At 42.0% G+C, this 19,170-nt stretch overlaps 1 non-coding gene across 1 annotated transcript; it reads left to right on the top strand.

The window, feature by feature from the left end:
- Positions 1–8,622: 8,622 nt before the first annotated feature.
- On the top strand, positions 8,623–8,730 carry LOC130984026 (small nucleolar RNA R71). The gene has a single exon (XR_009087987.1). It is a non-coding gene; the product is annotated as a small nucleolar RNA R71 (small nucleolar RNA).
- The last annotated feature ends 10,440 nt before the right edge of the window (positions 8,731–19,170 follow it).

Below are 19,170 nucleotides of genomic sequence, written 5' to 3'. Positions count from 1 at the left end.
ATTTTTCTTTGAATAAAGTTTATTTAGATATTCTACAAAGATTCCAAGACGCATTAATTTGAAGTATTCATCGTCCGATTATAAAGCAACAGGTCGGCAGAAAGTGAAAAACAAATTCACTACGCGACCACGATAAAGACAATCGTCCGATAAATGTGAAAACGCGATTCACCCAAAAGACGATCTAAAGACGCCAACCATTTTCTACAAATCGGCAAAGATGAACACAGAATAATGTAAGAAGTTATCGAAAGCAATCCAAAAAAAGAACCTGACGAGGTCTTACGGATAGCTAATATAATAACTTAAAAGACTGGCCGACGTTCAGAAATCGGACCAAGTCAACCCAAGTTATAAGTAAACCGTGGAAAGAGGTATGGCCAACCCTATTAAAGAGGATTACTTTAACTTAGAAGGGCATGACATAACAAAGTCAGCCCAAAACTAAAAAGTTATACAAGTAGTCCCTGAAAGAGATCTGACAAAGATCCAAGAAAGAGGACTACGAGAAATAACATAAAGGAGACCGACATAACCAAATCGGACACCTACCATTAAAAAGTTATCAAAGTAATCCCTGAAAGAGATCTGACAAAGATCCAAGAAAGAGGATTACAGAAATAACTTAAAGGAGACCGACATAACCAAGTCGGACTCCTACCATTAAAAAAGTTATACAAGTAGTCCCTGAAAGAGATCTGACAAAAGATCCAAAAAAGAGGACTACGGAAAATAACTTAAAGGAGACCGACATAACCAAGTCGGACTCCTACCACTAAAAAGTTATCAACATAATCCCTGAAAGAGACCGAGTAAAGGCCCAGAAAAGGGGATCACGAAAATAGCTTTTGAGGGGGAACAACATAAAGAAATCGGTCATAAGGCGCTAAAGAGCGAGGAAACCGAGAAACAAGTCGGATCCCCCACAGGCACGGCCTCAAAAGGATCCAAGCTACAAAGCACGCAAACAACCTAAAGAGACCAGAACAGCAAAATTTCAACAGATACCATGCATAAAATGATAAAAGCTTCAAGAGGTCACCACAAAACCAACCTCAGAAGCTACTTTTGTTTTTCAAAAAAGAGTTGCAAGACAGACAACTAGAAGCTTCAAACAAAACAAAGTTCAAAAAAGCCCACAAACCGGGCTATTTACATGAAATATCTAGAAAAAGATCAGCTAAAGATCGGGAGCTTTCCCGGCAGCATCAGTATGAGGAGAAGGAGGACGAGTCTGAAGGGGCACGGCATCTACGGTTCCATCATCCCGGTTCAGAATCTGGCAATCCGGATCGGATGTAACGGGAGGAACAGAGGAGGTCGACACCTTGAGAGAAGGCACTGGGGGAGGATCAATCTCTTCATCATCCTGGTCATCAGGGACAATCTTACCATCTCTCACGACATTATCCAGGCTGATAAGAGTCAAGTCAGCATCAGGAGCAACAACTCAGAACTGCTCCATCAGGTTCTCGGAGGCAGCAGTTACACTACCCACAAGGTGACCTTGAAGCTCACCATAATTATCCCGAGCTGTTTCCAACTCCTCCCGAAGACGCATCAATTCCCTATAAGCCGAGACATAGCTATCCTTATGTTTCAAAGCCATGTCTTTGGCCAGCTTCAGAGAAGCAGCAAGGGCAATAGAGCTGGCCTTCTCACCCTCCAGTTCCTTCTCCACCTTGGCCAACTTCACCTCCAACTCCTCCTTCAGACCCTTGATTCGATCAAACTCTGACTTGGCCTCCTCCATAAAAGATTTGGTAGCATGAACCGGAATCCCCTGAATTGTTCAAAAAATAGCTGCACCCATATGGGCCATCTTCACACTATTTTGGGTAATAAAATACAAATGCTTTAACAGAGACATGTCGTCCATGGAAAGCCCACCATAGGGGGCAATTTGCTGGTCAACAAATTTAATGGCATCAAAGTCTGGAGCATCCAAGTTAAAGGGTTCGGATGTTTTTTGCTTTTTCAAAGGTGGGGCACCAGAAGCAGTAGCGGAAGTTTGAGGAGGATCGACCTGATGAAACTGGGGAGTAGGAATTACTTTCCTCGGCCCAAGGGAACTCGGCACCGGGGGCTTTAGGGGGACCTGTGAAGATCCCTCGCCGGCCACCTTGGCCCAGATGTTCAGAGCAGCAGTTGCCTTCTTTGCCCTTTTGAAGGCCTTCATAGAGTCATTATTCTTTGACATCTCTACAAAACACAAAAACAGTCACGACAAAGAGCTACAAAAGAGGAAGAATAAGGAAATAAGTACAGAAACAAGTCAGACAAATACCCAAAACAGTTCGAGCCAAGGATGGGTCATTCAAAAACCTTTTTGTATCAAGATGGGGCGGTTTCCCCATAGATCCTCAAGAACAACAACAAAAGCACGCTCAACATCATTGGTGCACGAAATTGTGATCATCAATGGCGCCATCAACATGGTACGCTCAATTGCAATCTCAACTCTTTATCACAACTTCGCACAACTAACCAGCAAGTGCACTGGGTCGTCCAAGTAGTAAACCTTACGCGAGTAAGGGTCGATCCCACGGAGATTGTTGGTATGAAGCAAGCTATGGTCATCTTGTAAATCTTAGTTAGGCAGACTCAAATGGTTATGGATGATATATGAATAAAACATAAAGATAAAGATAGAGATACTTATGTAATTCATTGGTGAGAATTTCAGATAAGCGAATGGAGATGCTTTGTCCCTTCCGTCTCTCTGCTTTCCTACTGTCTTCATCCAATCCTTCTTACTCCTTTCCATGGCAAGCTGTATGTTGGGCATCACCGTTGTCAATGGCTACAGTCCCGTCCTCTCAGTGAAAATGTTCAACGCACCCTGTCACGGCACGGCTATTCAGCTGTCGGTTCTCGATCATGTCGGAATAGAATCCAGTGATTCTTTTGCGTCTGTCACTAACGCCCCACAATCGCGAGTTTGAAGCTCGTCACAGTCATTCAATCATTGAATCCTACTCAGAATACCACAGACAAGGTTTAGACCTTCCGGATTCTCTTGAATGCCGCCATCAATTCTAGCTTATACCACGAAGATTCCGGTTAAGGAAATCCAAGAGATATCCACTCAATCTAAGGTAGAACGGAGGTGGTTGTCAGGCACACATTCATAGGTGAGAATGATGATGAGTGTCACGGATCATCACATTCATCAAGTTGAAGAATAAGTGATATCTTAGAACAAGAACAAGCTGAATTGAATAGAAGAACAATAGTAATTGCATTGATACTCGAGGTACAGCAGAGCTCCACACCTTAATCTATGGTGTGTAGAAACTCCACCATTGAAAATACATAAGTGATAATAGTGATCATTGGCTTCGGCCCCAGAGAGGGAACCAGAAGAACCAAGATCTGATCTAAGAACTAGATGTCCGAAGATGAAAATACAATAGTAAAAGGTCCTACTTATAGGGAACTAGTAGCTTAAGAATTACAAAGATGAGTAAAAGACATAAAAATCCACTTCCGGGCCCATTTGGTGTGTGCTTGGGCTGAGCATTGAAGCATTTTCGTGTAGAGACTTCTCTTGGAGTTAAACGCCAGCTTTTGTGCCAGTTTGGGCGTTTAACTCCCATTCTTGTGCCAGTTCCGGCGTTTAACGCCGTGCAGTTTTGAGCTGATTTGGAACGCCACTTTGGGCCATCAAATCTCGGAAAAAGTATGAACTATTATACATTTCTGGAAAGCCCAGGATGTCTACTTTCCAACGCTGTTGAGAGCGCGCCAATTGGACTTCTGTAGCTCCAGAAAATCCACTTCGAGTGCAGGGAGGTCAGAATCCAACAGCATCTGCAGTCCTTTTCAGTCTCTGAATCAAATTTTTGCTCAGGTCCCTCAATTTCAGCCAGAAAATACCTGCAATCACAGAAAAACACACAAACTCATAGTAAAGTCCAAAAAAGTGAATTTTAACTAAAAACTAATAAAAATATACTAAAAACTAACTAAAACATACTAAAAACAATGCCAAAAAGCGTACAAATTATCCGCTCATCACAACACCAAACTTAAATTTTTGCTTGTCCCCAAGCAACTGAAAATCAAATAAGATAAAAAGAATAGAATATGCCATGAATTCCAAAAACATCTATGAAGATAAGTATTAATTAGATGAGCGGGGCTTTTAGCTTTTTGCCTCTGAACAGTTTTGGCATCTCACTCTATCCTTTGAAATTCAGAATGATTGGCTTCTATAGGAACTCAGAATCCAGATAGTGTTATTGATTCTCCTAGTTAAGTATGATGATTCTTGAACACAGCTACTTTATGAGTCTTGGCCGTGGCCCAAAGCACTCTGTCTTCCAGTATTACCACCGGATACATACATGCCACAGACACATAATTGGGTGAACCTTTTCAGATTGTGACTCAGCTTTGCTAGAGTCCCCAATTAGAGGTGTCCAGTGTTCTTAAGCACACTCTTTTTGCCTTGGATCACAACTTCATTATTTTCTTTCTTTTCCTTCTTGCTTCCTTTTTCTCTTTTTTCGTTTTTTTTTCACTGCTTTTTCTTGCTTCAAGAATCATTTTTATGATTTTTCAGATCCTCAGTAACATGTCTCCTTTTTCATCATTCTTTCAAGAGCCAACAATTTTAACATTCATGAACAACAAATTCAAAAGACATATGCACTGTTCAAGCATACATTCAGAAAATAAAAGTATTGCCACCACATCAAAATAATTAATCTGTTATAAAATCTGAAATTCATGCAATTCTTCTCTTTTTCAATTAAGAACATTTTTCATTTAAGAAAGGTGATGGATTCATAGGACATTCATAACTTTAAGGCATAGACACTAAGACACTAATGATCACAAGACACAAACATAGATAAACATAAGTATGATTTTTCGAAAAACAGAAAAATAAAGAACAAGGAAATTAAAGAACGGGTCCACCTTAGTGATGGCGGCTTGTTCTTCCTCTTGAAGATCTTATGGAGTGCTTGAGCTCCTCAATGTCTCTTCCTTGCCTTTGTTGCTCCTCTCTCATAATTCTTTGATCTTCTCTAATTTCATGAAGGAGGATGGAATGTTCTTGGTGCTCCACACTTAGTCGTCCCATGTTGGAACTCAATTCTCCTTGGGAGGTGTTGATTTACTCCCAATAGTTTTGTCGAGGAAAGTGCATCCCTTGAGGCATCTCAGGGATTTCATGATGAGTGGGATCTCTTGTTTGCTCCATCCTTTTCTTAGTGATGGGCTTGTCCTTATCAATGGGGATGTCTCCCTCTATGTCAACTCCAACTGAATAACAGAGGTGACAAATGAGATGAGGAAAGGCTAACCTTGCCAAGGTAGAGGACTTGTCCGCCACCTTATAAAGTTCTTGGGCTATAACCTCATGAACTTCTACTTCTTCTCCAATCATGATACTATGGATCATGATGGCCCGGTCTGTAGTAACTTCGGACCGGTTGCTAGTGGGAATGATTGAGCGTTGGATAAACTCCAACCATCCCCTAGCCACGGGCTTGAGGTCATGCCTTCTCAGTTGAACTGACTTCCCTCTTGAATCTCTCTTCCATTGGGCGCCCTCTTCACAAATGACTGTGAGGACTTGGTCCAACCTTTGATCAAAGTTGACCCTTCTAGTGTAAGGGTGTTCATCTCCTTGCATCATGGGCAAGTTGAATGCCAACCTTACATTTTCCGGAATAAAATCTAAGTATTTCCCCCGAACCATTGTAAGCCAATTCTTTGGGTCCGGGTTCACACTTTGATCATGGTTCTTGGTGATCCATGCATTGGCATAGAACTCTTGAACCATTAAGATTCCGACTTGTTGAAAAGGGTTAGTAAGAACTTCCCAACCTCTTCTTCGAATCTCATGTCGGATCTCCGGATATTCACTCTTTTTGAGTTTGAAAGGGACCTCGGGGATCACCTTCTTCAAGGCCACAACTTCATAGAAGTGGTCTTGATGCACCCTTGAGATGAATCTCTCCATCTCTCATGACTCGGAGGTGGAAGCTTTTGCCTTCCCTTTTCTCTTTCTAGAGGTTTCTCCGGCCTTGGATGCCATAAATGGTTATGAAAAAACAAAAAGCAATGCTTTTACCACACCAAACTTAAAAAGGTTTGCTCGTCCTCGAGCAAAAGAAGAAAGAAGAGAGTAGAAGAAGAAGAAATAGAGGAGATGGAGGTGGCTTTGTGGTTCGGCCAAAAAGGGAGAAGTAGTGTTTAGGTTGTGTGAAAATGAAGGGGTGAAGATGGGTTTATATAGGGGTGGAGAGAGGGGTAGGGTTCGGTTATGGGAGGGTGGATTTGGGAGGGAAAGTGGTTTAAATTTGAATGGTGAAGTAGGTGGGGTTTTATGAAGGATGGATGTGAGTGGTGAAGAGAAAGATGGGATTTGATAGGTGAAAGGTTTTTGGGGAAGAGGTGTTGAGGTGATTGGTGAATGGGTGAAGAAGAAGAGAGAGAGTGGTGGGGTAGGTGGGGATCCTGTGGGGTCCACAAATCCTGAGGTGTCAAGGAAAAGTCATCCCTGCACCAAGTGGCGAGCAAAATTGCTCTCTGTGCCAATTCTGGCGTTAAACGCTGGGCTGGTGCCCATTTCTGGCATTTAACGCCAGCTTCTTGCCCTTTCCTGGTGTTTAACACCAGTCTGGTTCCCCTTTCTGGCGTTAAACACCCAGAATGGTGCCAGACTGGGCGTTAAACGCCCATTTGCTGCCCTTACTGGCGTTTAAACGCCAGCAAGTTCTCCTCCAGGGTGTGCTGTTTTTCTTTCTATTTTTCATTCTATTTTTGCTTTTTCAATTGATTTTGTGACTTCTCATGATCATCAACCTACAGAAAACATAAAATAACAAAGGAAAATAGATAAAATATAACATTGGGTTGCCTCCCAACAAGCGCTTCTTTAATGTCAGTAGCTTGACAGAGGGCTCTCAATGAGCCTCACAGATACTCAGAGCAATGTTGGAACCTCCCAACACCAAACTTAGAGTTTGAATGTGGGGGTTCAACACCAAACATAGAATTTGGTTGTGGCCTCCCAACACCAAACTTAAAGTTCGACTGTGGGGGCTCTGTTTGACTCTGTTTTGAGAGAAGCTCTTCATGCTTCCTCTCCATGGTGACAGAGGGATATCCTTGAGCCTTAAACACAAAGGATTCTTCATTCACTTGAATGATCAATTCTCCTCTGTCAACATCAATCACAGCCTTTGCTGTGGCTAGGAAGGGTCTGCCAAGGATGATGGATTCATCCATGCACTTCCCAGTCTCTAGGACTATGAAATCAGCAGGGATGTAATGGTCTTCAACTTTTACCAGAACATTCTCTACAAGTCCATAAGCTTGTTTTCTTTAGTTGTCTGCCATCTCTAGTGAGATTCTTGCAGCTTGCACCTCAAAGATCCCTAGCTTCTCCATTACAGAGAGAGGCATGAGGTTTATGCTTGATCCTAGGTCACACAGAGCCTTCTTAAAGGTCATGGTGCCTATGGTACAAGGTATTGAAAATTTTCCAGGATCTTGTCTCTTTTGAGGTAATCTCTGCCTAGACAAGTCATCCAGTTCTTTGGTGAGCAAAGGAGGTTCGTTCTCCCAAGTCTCATTACCAAATAACTTGTCATTTAGCTTCATGATTGCTCCAAGGTATTTAGCAACTTGCTCTTTAGTGACATACTCATCCTCTTCAGAGGAAGAATACTCATCAAAGCTCATGAATGGCAGAAGTAAATCCATTGGAATCTCTATGGTCTCAGTGTGAGCCTCAGATTCCCATGGTTCCTCATTAGGGAACTCATTGGAGGCCAGTGGACGTCCATTAAGGTCTTTCTCAGTGGCGTTCACTGCCTCTTCCTCCTCTCCAAATTCAGCCATGTTGATGGCCTTGCACTTTCCTGTTGAATTCTCTTCTGTATTGCTTGGAGGGGTACTAGGAGGGAGTTCAGTAACTTTCTTGCTCAGCTGACCCACTTGTGCCTCCAAGTTTCTAATGGAGGACCTTGTTTCAGTCATGAAACTTTGAGTGGTTTTGATTAGATCAGAGACCATGGTTGCTAAGTCAGAGTGGTTCTGCTTAGAATTCTTTGTCTGTTGCTGAGAAGATGATGGAAAAGGCTTGCCATTGCTAAACCTGTTTCTTCCACCATTATTATTATTGAAACCTTGTTGAGGTCTCTGTTGATCCTTCCATGAGAGATTTGGATGATTTCTCCATGAAGAATTATAGGTGTTTCCATAGGGTTCTCCCATGTAATTCACCTCTTCCATTGAAGGGTTCTCCGGATCATAAGCTTCTTTTTCAGATGAAGCGTCCTTAGTACTGCCTAGTGCATTTTGCATTCCAGACAGACTTTGAGAAATCAAATTGACTTGCTGAGTCAATATTTTGTTCTGAGCCAATATGGCATTCAGAGTATCAATCTCAAGAACTCCTTTCTTTTGATTTGTCCCATTGTTCACAGGATTCCTTTCAGAAGTGTACATGAATTGGTTATTTGCAACCATTTCAATTAGTTCTTGAGCTTCTGTAGGCATCTTCTTCAGATGAAGAGATCCTCCAGCAGAACTATCCAATGACATTTTGGACAGTTCAGACAGACCATCATAGAAAATACCTATGATGCTCCATTCAGAAAGCATGTCAGAGGGACACTTTCTGATTAATTGTTTGTATCTTTCCCATGCTTCATAGAGGGATTCTCCTTCTTTCTGTCTGAAGGTTTGGACTTCCACTCTAAGCTTACTCAATTTTGAGGTGGAAAGAACTTTGCCAAGAAGGCATTGACTAGCTTTTCCCAAGAGTTCAGGCTTTCTTTAGGTTGTGAGTCCAACCATATCCTAGCTCTGTCTCTTACAGCAAAAGGGAATAGCATAAGTCTGTAGACCTCAGGGTCAACCCCATTAGTCTTGACAGTGTCACAGATTTGCAAGAATTCAGCTAAAAACTAATGAGGATCTTCCAATGGAAGTCCATGGAACTTGCAATTCTGTTGCATTAGAGAAACTAATTGAGGCTTAAGCTCAAAGTTGTTTGCTCCAATGGCAGGTGTTTCGAGGGTCACCTGAAACTGTAGGTCGATCTCGGACGAGACCTTCTATGTTGGTCGGAGCCGACGTGTCCAGCAGGTGTACAGCGGCCGGAGCTGGTGTGTCCGACATGTTGGACTTGGTGGTGATGCTGATCCTTCGTCCCCGGAGGGTGGGGGGTACCTGCAAGGGACTCCGATGCTTAAGTTAGCAAGGGTATTAAGCAGGCATTGAGTAGAATCAGAGTGTGAGTTATACCTGGGTGCTCCAGTGTATTTATAATGGTGAGATGTGGCTTCCTGCGGATAAGATAAGTTAGTTATCTTATCTTATCTTTATCTTATCTTTAAGTGAGGTCATCTTTAAGGGAACCGCCTTTATCTCTATGGGCTTGGGCTGCCCTTGGATTTGGGGCGCGTTCCTCTATTTGGGCCCTTCATTTGGGCTTTCCTGTGACTTGGCCGAGCTCTTTGAGGAGAGGTCGGGTTGACCTGAAGAGGTCGGTCGCTTTATCTGTCGAACATCCCGGGTCGGACAGCTCGACCCAGGGTATGAACAGTGCCCCTGCTTGAGCTCGGTCTTTCTGTTGAGGTCGAGTTTTTGACTTCGGTCCTTTCATGATGAAGCCGAACTCAAGCATTTTGTCGATTTCTTCTTTTTGTAGAATCTTTTGAATGTAGAACGTTTCCTCTAAAGGCGCGCGCTTTTATATTGGCGTTTTGGGAATTTGCGAGGGTTTAATGCTTTCCTTAATTTTAGCATTAATTGCCCCGTTTTCTTTTGGCTCTTTATTTTGATTTTTGAAAGCCCAGAAACGGTTTCTCTTCTTTTGCCCTTTTCATAACTTCTCTTCTCCGTTCTCACCGCTCTTCTATATTTTTTTATTTCGCGCTTCTCCTTTTTTCTGTGTTTGTGGCGTCGTTTGGTGTTTCTGGAGCTTCTATTTTCGCATGGAGTTTCACGTTTCTCCCTGCGACATTGCTCTTTGTTCGCGTTTCTTTGCGAGAAGGTGTTCCCAGATTTCCATCTTCAGTTTCTTTGAAGCTCGCTGCTTTTTCAGGTTGGTACTATCTTTCTTGCTTCTTTCGCGGCTCTTTTGATATTTTCGTCGAGGCTTTCTAGGGTTTTGTTGTTGCTTCTGATAGAGAATCTACATCTTGTTCCTTGCTTTGCTTGATCGTTTTTGTTTTTGACTTTGAGAAAGTTCATACCTTTAGCAATTTCTGCTTGGCGCGTTTTGACGTTCTGGGAATGCTTTTTGTTTGGTACACTGTGATGACTTATGCTTCTGAAAATGCTTGCTTGTTTGAGGAGGTCTTTTTCTTGTTTGAAAAATGCTGGGATGCGAACTTCACACTATTTTTCTGGAAACCTTGCCTTGTTACTGCCTCCAAAGGATGCCCCAGGACTTTGGTTTGAGTCTTGGGGTTTTCCTTTTCTTGCTTTTCATTGCCTGAGAAGTATTGACCGAGTTGTTTTCTCCTTTGTCCGAGATGTTTGTAGTAACCTCATTTTCTTTTCTTACTTGTAGGATTTAGTTGGCCTCATGTCTTCTCGCAATAACATTGTAGAGATGTCTTCCAAAGTTCCCGAGGGGATGTCCGATTCGCTGGACTCCCTTGTTTTGTTGTGCGTTTCCGTTGTGGACGTTGAATTTTGCATAGAGCTGAGGAAGCGTCATAGGATTTGTGGTAACAATGCTCGCGAGGGGGATTACGAGCTTGTTGCTCCTGATTCTGATGAGAGGGTTTGCTTTCCGACTTCCATTGAGAGGGAGCGTCCCTTCTTTTATGCCTATGAATACTTTTTCAGCCAGTTGAATGTTACTTTTCCTTTTACTGCTTTTGAAACCGACCTGTTGTGGTCGTGTAATATTGCTCCATCCCAGCTTCACCCCAATTCCTGGGGTTTTATTAAAATTTTTCAACTTCTCTGCCGTGAACTAGATGTAACACCTTCCTAGACTCTGTTTCTTTATTTGTTTGTTTCTGCTAAGCCTGGCGGTTCTTCAAAAAAGAAGGCTTCCTGGGTTTCCTTCAGGTCCGCCCAGGGCCACAAAGTTTTTGCTATGTATGATGAGTCTTTTAAGGATTTCAAGAATTACTTCTTTAAGGTTCGTGCTGTCGAGGGGGCCCGCCCCTTTTTTCTTGACGAAAATGATGAGCCTTCTTTCCCTCTAGAGTGGCAGAGGGATGTGAGAGTGTCTCGTTATACTTGGGAGATGCTTGATGATTGATGAGCGGATAATTTGTACGCTTTTTGGCATTGTTTTTAGTATGTTTTTAGTATGTTTTAGTTAGTTTTTAGTTAAAATTCACTTTTCTGGACTTTACTATGATTTTGTGTGTTTTTCTGTGATTTCAGGTATTTTCTGGCTGAAATTGAGGGACCTGACCAAAAATCTGATTCAGAGACTGAAAAGGACTGCAGATGCTGTTGGATTCTGACCTCCCTGCACTCGAAGTGGATTTTCTGGAGCTACAGAAGCCTAATTGGTGCGCTCTCAACGGCGTTGAAAAGTAGACATCCTGGGCTTTCCAGCAATGTATAATAGTCCATACTTTTCCCGAGATTTGATGGCCCAAACTGGCGTTCCAAATCAGCTCAAAACTGCCCGGCGTTAAACGCCGGAACTGGCACAAGAATGGGAGTTAAACGCCCAAACTGGCACAAAAGCTGGCGTTTAACTCCAAGAGAAGTCTCTACACGAAAATGCTTCAATGCTCAGCCCAAGCACACACCAAGTGGGCCCGGAAGTGGATTTTTATGTCTTTTACTCATCTTTGTAATTCTTAAGCTACTAGTTCCCTATAAGTAGGACCTTTTACTATTGTATTTTCATCTTCGGACATCTAGTTCTTAGATCAGATCTTGGTTCTTTTGGTTCCCTCTCTGGGGCCGAAGCCAATGATCACTATTATCACTTATGTATTTTCAACGGTGGAGTTTCTACACACCATAGATTAAGGTGTGGAGCTCTGCTGTACCTCGAGTATCAATGCAATTACTATTGTTCTTCTATTCAATTCAGCTTGTTCTTGTTCTAAGATATCACTTGTTCTTCAACTTGATGAATGTGATGATCCGTGACACTCATCATCATTCTCACCTATGAACGTGTGCCTGACAACCACCTCCGTTCTACCTTAGATTGAGTAGATATCTCTTGGATTTCCTTAACCGGAATCTTCGTGGTATAAGCTAGAATTGATGGCGGCATTCAAGAGAATCCGGAAGGTCTAAACCTTGTCTGTGGTATTCCGAGTAGGATTCAATGATTGAATGACTGTGACGAGCTTCAAACTCGCGATTGTGGGGCGTTAGTGACAAACGCAAAAGAATCACTGGATTCTATTCCGTCATGATCGAGAACCGACAGCTGAATAGCCGTGCCGTGACAGGGTGCGTTGAACATTTTCACTGAGAGGACGGGACTGTAGCCATTGACAACGGTGATGCCCAACATACAGCTTGCCATGGAAAGGAGTAAGAAGGATTGGATGAAGACAGTAGGAAAGCAGAGAGACAGAAGGGATAAAGCATCTCCATTCGCTTATCTGAAATTCTCACCAATGAATTACATAAGTATCTCTATCTTTATCTTTATGTTTTATTCATATATCATCCATAACCATTTGAGTCTGCCTGACTAAGATTTACAAGATGACCATAGCTTGCTTCATACCAACAATCTCCGTGGGATTGACCCTTACTCGCGTAAGGTTTATTACTTGGACTCACAACCTAAAGAAAGCTTGAACTCTTGGGAAAAGCTAGTCAATGCCTTCTTGGCAAAGTTCTTTCCACTTCAAAAATTGAGTAAGCTTAGAGTGGAAGTCCAAACCTTCAGACAGAAGGAAGGTGAATCCCTCTATGAAGCTTGGGAAAGATACAAACAATTGATCAGAAAGTGTCCCTCTGACATGCTTTCTGAATGGAGCATCATAGGTATCTTCTATGATGGTCTGTCTGAACTGTCCAAGATGTCATTGGACAGCTCTGCTGGAGGATCTCTTCATCTGAAGAAGACGCCTGCAGAAGCTCAAGAACTCATTGAAATGGTTGCAAATAACCAATTCATGTACACTTCTGAAAGGAATCCTGTGAACAATGGGACGAATCAGAAGAAAGGAGTTCTTGAGATTGATACTCTGAATGCCATATTGGCTCAGAACAAAATATTGACTCAGCAAGTCAATATGATTTCTAAAAGTCTGTCTGGAATGCAAGCTGCACCAGGCAGTACTAAGGACGCTTCATCTGAAGAAGAAGCTTATGATCCTGAGAACCCTTCAATGGAAGAGGTGAATTACATGAGAGAACCATATGGAAACACCTATAATCCTTCATGGAGAAATCATCCAAATCTCTCATGGAAGGATCAACAGAGACCTCAACAAGGTTTCAACAACAATAATGGTGGAAGAAACAGGTTTAGCAATGGCAAGCCTTTTTCATCATCTTCTCAGCAACAGACAGAGAATTCTAAGCAGAGCCACTCTGACTTAGCAACCATGGTCTCTGATCTAATCAAAACCACTCAAAGTTTCATGACTGAAACAAGGTCCTCCATTAGAAACTTGGAGGCACAAGTGGGTCAGCTGAGTAAGAAAGTTACTGAATTCCCTCCTAGTACTCTTCCAAGCAATACAGAAGAGAATCCAAAAGGAGAATGCAAGGCCATTAACATGACCCACATGGCCAAACTTGGAGAGGAGGAAGAGGCAGTGATCACCACTGAGGAAGACCTCAATGGACGTCCACTGGCCTCCAATGAGTTCCCTAATGAGGAACCATGGGAATCTGAGGCTCATAATGAGAACATAGAGATTCCATTGGATTTACGTCTGCCATTCATGAGCTCGGATGAGTATTCTTCCTCTGAAGAGGATGAAGATGTCACTGAAGAGCAAGTTGCTAAATACCTTGGAGCAATCATGAAGCTAAATGACAAGTTATTTGGTAATGAGACTTGGGAGGATGAACCCCCTTTGCTCACCAAAGAACTGGATGACTTGTCTAGGCAGAAATTACCTCAAAAGAGACAGGACCCTGGGAAGTTCTCAATACCTTGTACCATAGGCACCATGACCTTTAAGAAGGCTCTGTGTGACTTAGGGTCAAATATAAACCTCATGCCTCTCTATGTAATGGAGAAGCTAGGGATCTTTGAGGTGCAAGCTGCAAGAATCTCACTAGAGATGGCAGATAATTCAAGAAAACAAGCTTATGGACTTGTAAAGGATGTTTTGGTAAAAGTTGAAAACCATTACATCCCTGCTGATTTTATAGTCCTAGAGACTGGGAAGTGCATGGATGAATCCATCATCCTTGGCAGACCCTTCCTAGCCATAGCAAAGGCTGTGATTGATGTTGACAGAGGAGAATTGATCATTCAAGTGAATGAAGAATCCCTTGTGTTTAAGGCTCAAGGATATCCCTCTGTTACCATGGAGAGGAAGCATGAAGAGCTTCTCTCAAAATAGAGCCCCCACAGTCAAACTCTAAGTTTGGTGTTGGGAGGCCACAACCAACTTCTAAGTTTGGTGTTGAACGCCCACATTCAAACTCTAAGTTTGGTGTTGGGAGGTTCCAACATTGCTCTGAGTATCTGTGAGGTTCATTGCGAGCCCACTGTCAAGCTACTGACATTAAAGAAGCGCTTGTTGGGAGGCAACCCAATGTTATATTTATCTATTTTCCTTTGTTATTTTATGTTTTCTGTAGGTTGATGATCATGGAAAGTCACAAAATCAATTGAAAAAGCAAAAACAGAATGAAAAACAGAAAGAAAAACAGCACACCCTGGAGGAAAACCTTGCTGGCGTTTAAACGCCAGTAAGGGCAGCAAATGGGCGTTTAACGCCCAGTCTAGCACCATTCTGGGCGTTTAACGCCAGAAAGGGGCACCAGACTGGCGTTAAACGCCAGGAAAGGGCAAGAAGCTGGCGTTAAACGCCAGAAATGGGCACCAGCTCGGCGTTTAACGCCAGAATTGGCATAAAGAGCATTTTTGCTCGCCACTTGGTGCATGGATGAATTTTTCTTGACACCTCAGGATCTGTGGACCCCACAGGATCCCCACCTACCCCACCACTCTCTCTTCTTCTTCTCCATTCACCAATGACCTCAACACCTCTTCCCTAAAAACCCCTCACCTATCAAATCCTACCATTCTCTTCACCACTCACATCCATCTTTCCTAAAACCCCACCTACCTCACCATTCATATTCAAACCACTTTCCCTCCCAACCCACCCATAATGGCCGAACCCTACCCCTCTCTCCACCCCTATATAAACCCATCTTCACTCCTTCATTTTCACACAACCTAAACACTACTTCTCCCCCTTGGCCGAACCACAAAGCCTCCTTCATCTCCTCCATTTCTTCTTCTTCTACTATCTTCTTTCTTCTTTTGCTCGAGAACGAGCAAACCTTCTAAGTTTGGTGTGGTAAAAGCATTGCTTTTTGTTTTTCCATAACTATTTATGGCATCTAAGGCTGGAGAAACCTCTAGAAAGAGGAAAAGAAAGGCAAAAGCTTCCACCTCCGAGTCATGGGAGATGGAGAGATTCATCTCAAGGGTGCATCAAGACCACTTCTATGAAGTTATGGCCATGAAGAAGGTGATCCCCGAGGTCCCTTTCAAACTCAAAAAGTGTGAATATCCGGAGATTTGACATGAGATCCAAAGAAGAGGTTGGAAAGTTCTTACTAACCCCATTCAACAAGTCAGAATCTTAATGGTTCAAGAGTTCTATGCCAATGCATGGATCACCAAGAACCATGATCAAAGTGTGAACCCAAACCCAAAGAATTGGCTTACAATGGTTCAGGGGAAATACTTAGATTTTAGTCCGGAAAATGTAAGGTTGGCATTCAACTTGCCCATGATGCAAGGAGATGAATACCCTTACACTAGAAGGGTCAACTTTGATCAAAGGTTGGACCAAGTCCTCATAGACATTTGTGAAGAGGGCGCTCAATGGAAGAAGGCATGACCTCAAGCTCGTGGCTAGGGGATGGTTGGAGTTTATCCAACGCTCAATCATTCCCACTAGCAACCGGTCCGAAGTTACTATAGACCGGGCTGTCATGATTCATAGCATCATGATTGGAGAAGAAGTAGAAGTTCATGAGGTTATAGCCCAAGAACTTTATAAGGTGGCGGACAAGTCCTCTACCTTGGCAAGGTTAGCCTTTCCTCATCTCATTTGTCACCTCTGTTATTCAGTTGGAATTGACATAGAGGGAGACATCCTCATTGATGAGGACAAGCCCATCACTAAGAAAAGGATGAAGCAAACAAGAGATCCCACTCATCATGAAATCCCTGAGATGCCTCAAGGGATGCACTTTCCTCCACAAAACTATTGGGATCAAATCAACACCTCCCTAGGAGAATTGAATTCCAACATGGGACAACTAAGGGTGGAGCACCAAGAACATTACATCCTCCTCCATGAAATTAAAGAAGATCAAAGAATCATGAGAGAGGAGCAACAAAGACAAGGAAGAGACATTGAGGAGCTCAAGCACTCCATAAGATCTTCAAGAGGAAGAACAAGCCGCCATCACTAAGGTGGACCCGTTCTTTAATTTTCTTGTTCCTTATTTTCCTGTTTTTCGAATTTTATGCTTATGTTTATCTATATTTGTGTCTTATTACATGATCATTAGTGTCTTAGTGTCTATGCCTTAAAGTTATGAATGTCCTATGAATCCGTCACCTTTCTTAAATGAAAAATGTTCTTAATTGAAAAAGAGAAGAATTACATGAATTTTGAATTTTATAACAGATTAATTATTTTGATGTGGTGGCAATACTTTGACTTCTGAATGTATGCTTAAACAGTGCATATGTCTTTTGAATTTGTTGTTCATGAATGTTGGCTCTTGAAAGAATGATGAAAAAGAAGACATGTTAATGAGGATCTGAAAAATCATAAAAATAATTCTTGAAGCAAGAAAAAGCAGTGAATACAAAAAAAAAAAAGAGAAAAACGAAAAAAAAAAGAGAAAAAAAAAGAAAAAAATAATAAAGTCATGATCCAAGGCAAAAAGAGTGTGCTTAAGAACCCTGGACACCTCTAATTGGGGACTCTAGCAAAGCTGAGTCACAATCTGAAAAGGTTCACCCAATTATGTGTCTGTGGCATGTATGTATCCGGTGGTAATACTGGAAGACAGAGTGCTTTGGGCCACGGCCAAGACTCATAAAGTAGCTGTGTTCAAGAATCATCATACTTAACTAGGAGAATCAATAACACTATCAGGATTCTGAGTTCCTATAGAAGCCAATCATTCTGAATTTCAAAGGATAGAGTGAGATGCCAAAACTGTTCAGAGGCAAAAAGCTAAAAGCCCCGCTCATCTAATTAATACTGATCTTCATAGATGTTTTTGGAATTCATTGCATATTCTCTTCTTTTTATCTTATTTTATTTTTAGTTGCTTGGGGACAAGCAACAATTTAAGTTTGGTGTTGTGATGAGCGGATAATTTATACGCTTTTTGGCATTGTTTTTAGTATGTTTTTAGTATGTTTTAGTTAATTTTTATTATATTTTTATTAGTTTTTAGTTAAAATTCACTTTTCTGGACTTTACTATGAGTTTGTGTATTTTTCTGTGATTTTAGGTATTTTCTAGATGAAATTGAGGGACCTGAGCAAAAATCTGATTCAGAGGCTGAAAAGGACTGCAGATGCTGTTGGATTCTGACCTCCCTGCACTCGAAGTGGATTTTTTGGAACTACAGAAGCCCAATTGGCGCGCTCTTAATTGCGTTGGAAAGTAGACATCCTGAGCTTTCCAGCAATGTATAATAGTCTATACTTTGCCCGAGATTTGATGGCCCAAACCGGCGTTCCAAATCAGCTCAAGACTGCCCGGCGTTAAACACCGGAACTGGCACAAGAATGGGAGTTAAACGCCCAAACTGGCACAAAAGCTGGCGTTTAACTCCAAGAAAAGTCTCTACACATAGAAGCTTCAATGCTCAGCCCAAGCACACACCAAGTGGGCCCAGAAGTAGATTTTTATGTAATTTACTCATCTTTGTAAACCCTAAGCTACTAGTTCTCTACAAATAGGACATTTTGCTATTGTATTTTGACATCTTTGGATCTTTGGATCTTTAGATCTTTGATCATCTTGAGATCTTTGAATCTTTTGATCACGTTTTGGGGGCTAGCCTCACGGCCATGCCTAGACCTTGTTCTTATGTATTTTCAACGGTGGAGTTTCTACACACCATAGATTAAGGTGTGGAGCTCTGCTGTACGTCGAGTATTAATGCAATTACTATTGTTCTTCTATTCAATTCAGCTTGTTCTTGTTCTAAGATATCACTTGTTCCTCAACTTGATGAATGTGATGATCTGTGACACTCATCATCATTCTCACCTATGAACGTGTGTCTGACAACCACCTTTGTTCTACCTTAGATTGAGTGGATATCTCTTGGATTCCTTAATCAGAATCTTCGTGGTATAAGCTAGAATTGATGGCGGCATTCAAGAGAATCCGGAAGGTCTAAACCTTGTTTGTGGTATTCTGAGTAGGATTCAATGATTGAATGACTATGACGAGCTTCAAACTACTGAAGGCTCGGCGTTAGTGACAGACGTAAAAGAATCAATGGATTCTATTCCAACCTGATTGAGAACCGACAGATGATTAGCCGTGCTGTGACAGAGCACGTTGAACATTTTCACTGAGAGGACGGGACTGTAGCCACTGACAACGGTGATGCCCAACATACAGCTTGCCATGGAAAGGAGTAAGAAGGATTGGATAAAGACAGTAGGAAAGCAGAGAGACGGAAGGGACAAAGCATCTCCATACGCTTATCTAAAATTCTCACCAATGAATTACATAAGTATCTCTATCTTTATTTTATGCTTTATTCATAAATCATCCATAACCATTTGAATCTGCCTGACTGAGATTTACAAGATGACCATAGCTTGCTTCATACCAACAATCTCCGTGGGATCGACCCTTACTCGCGTAAGGTTTATTACTTGGACGACCCAGTGCACTTGCTGGTTAGTTGTGCGAAGTTGTGAAATTATGTTTAGACCATGGTATTGAGCACCAAGTTTTTGGAGCCATTACCGGGGATTGTTTGAGTTGTGCAAAGTAGAGA

The sequence above is a fragment of the Arachis stenosperma genome, chromosome 5, assembly GCF_014773155.1.
Source record: "Arachis stenosperma cultivar V10309 chromosome 5, arast.V10309.gnm1.PFL2, whole genome shotgun sequence".
Lineage (NCBI taxonomy): Eukaryota > Viridiplantae > Streptophyta > Magnoliopsida > Fabales > Fabaceae > Arachis > Arachis stenosperma.
Note: the sequence above shows the minus strand (reverse complement) of the source record. Positions and strands in the feature narration are given on the sequence as shown.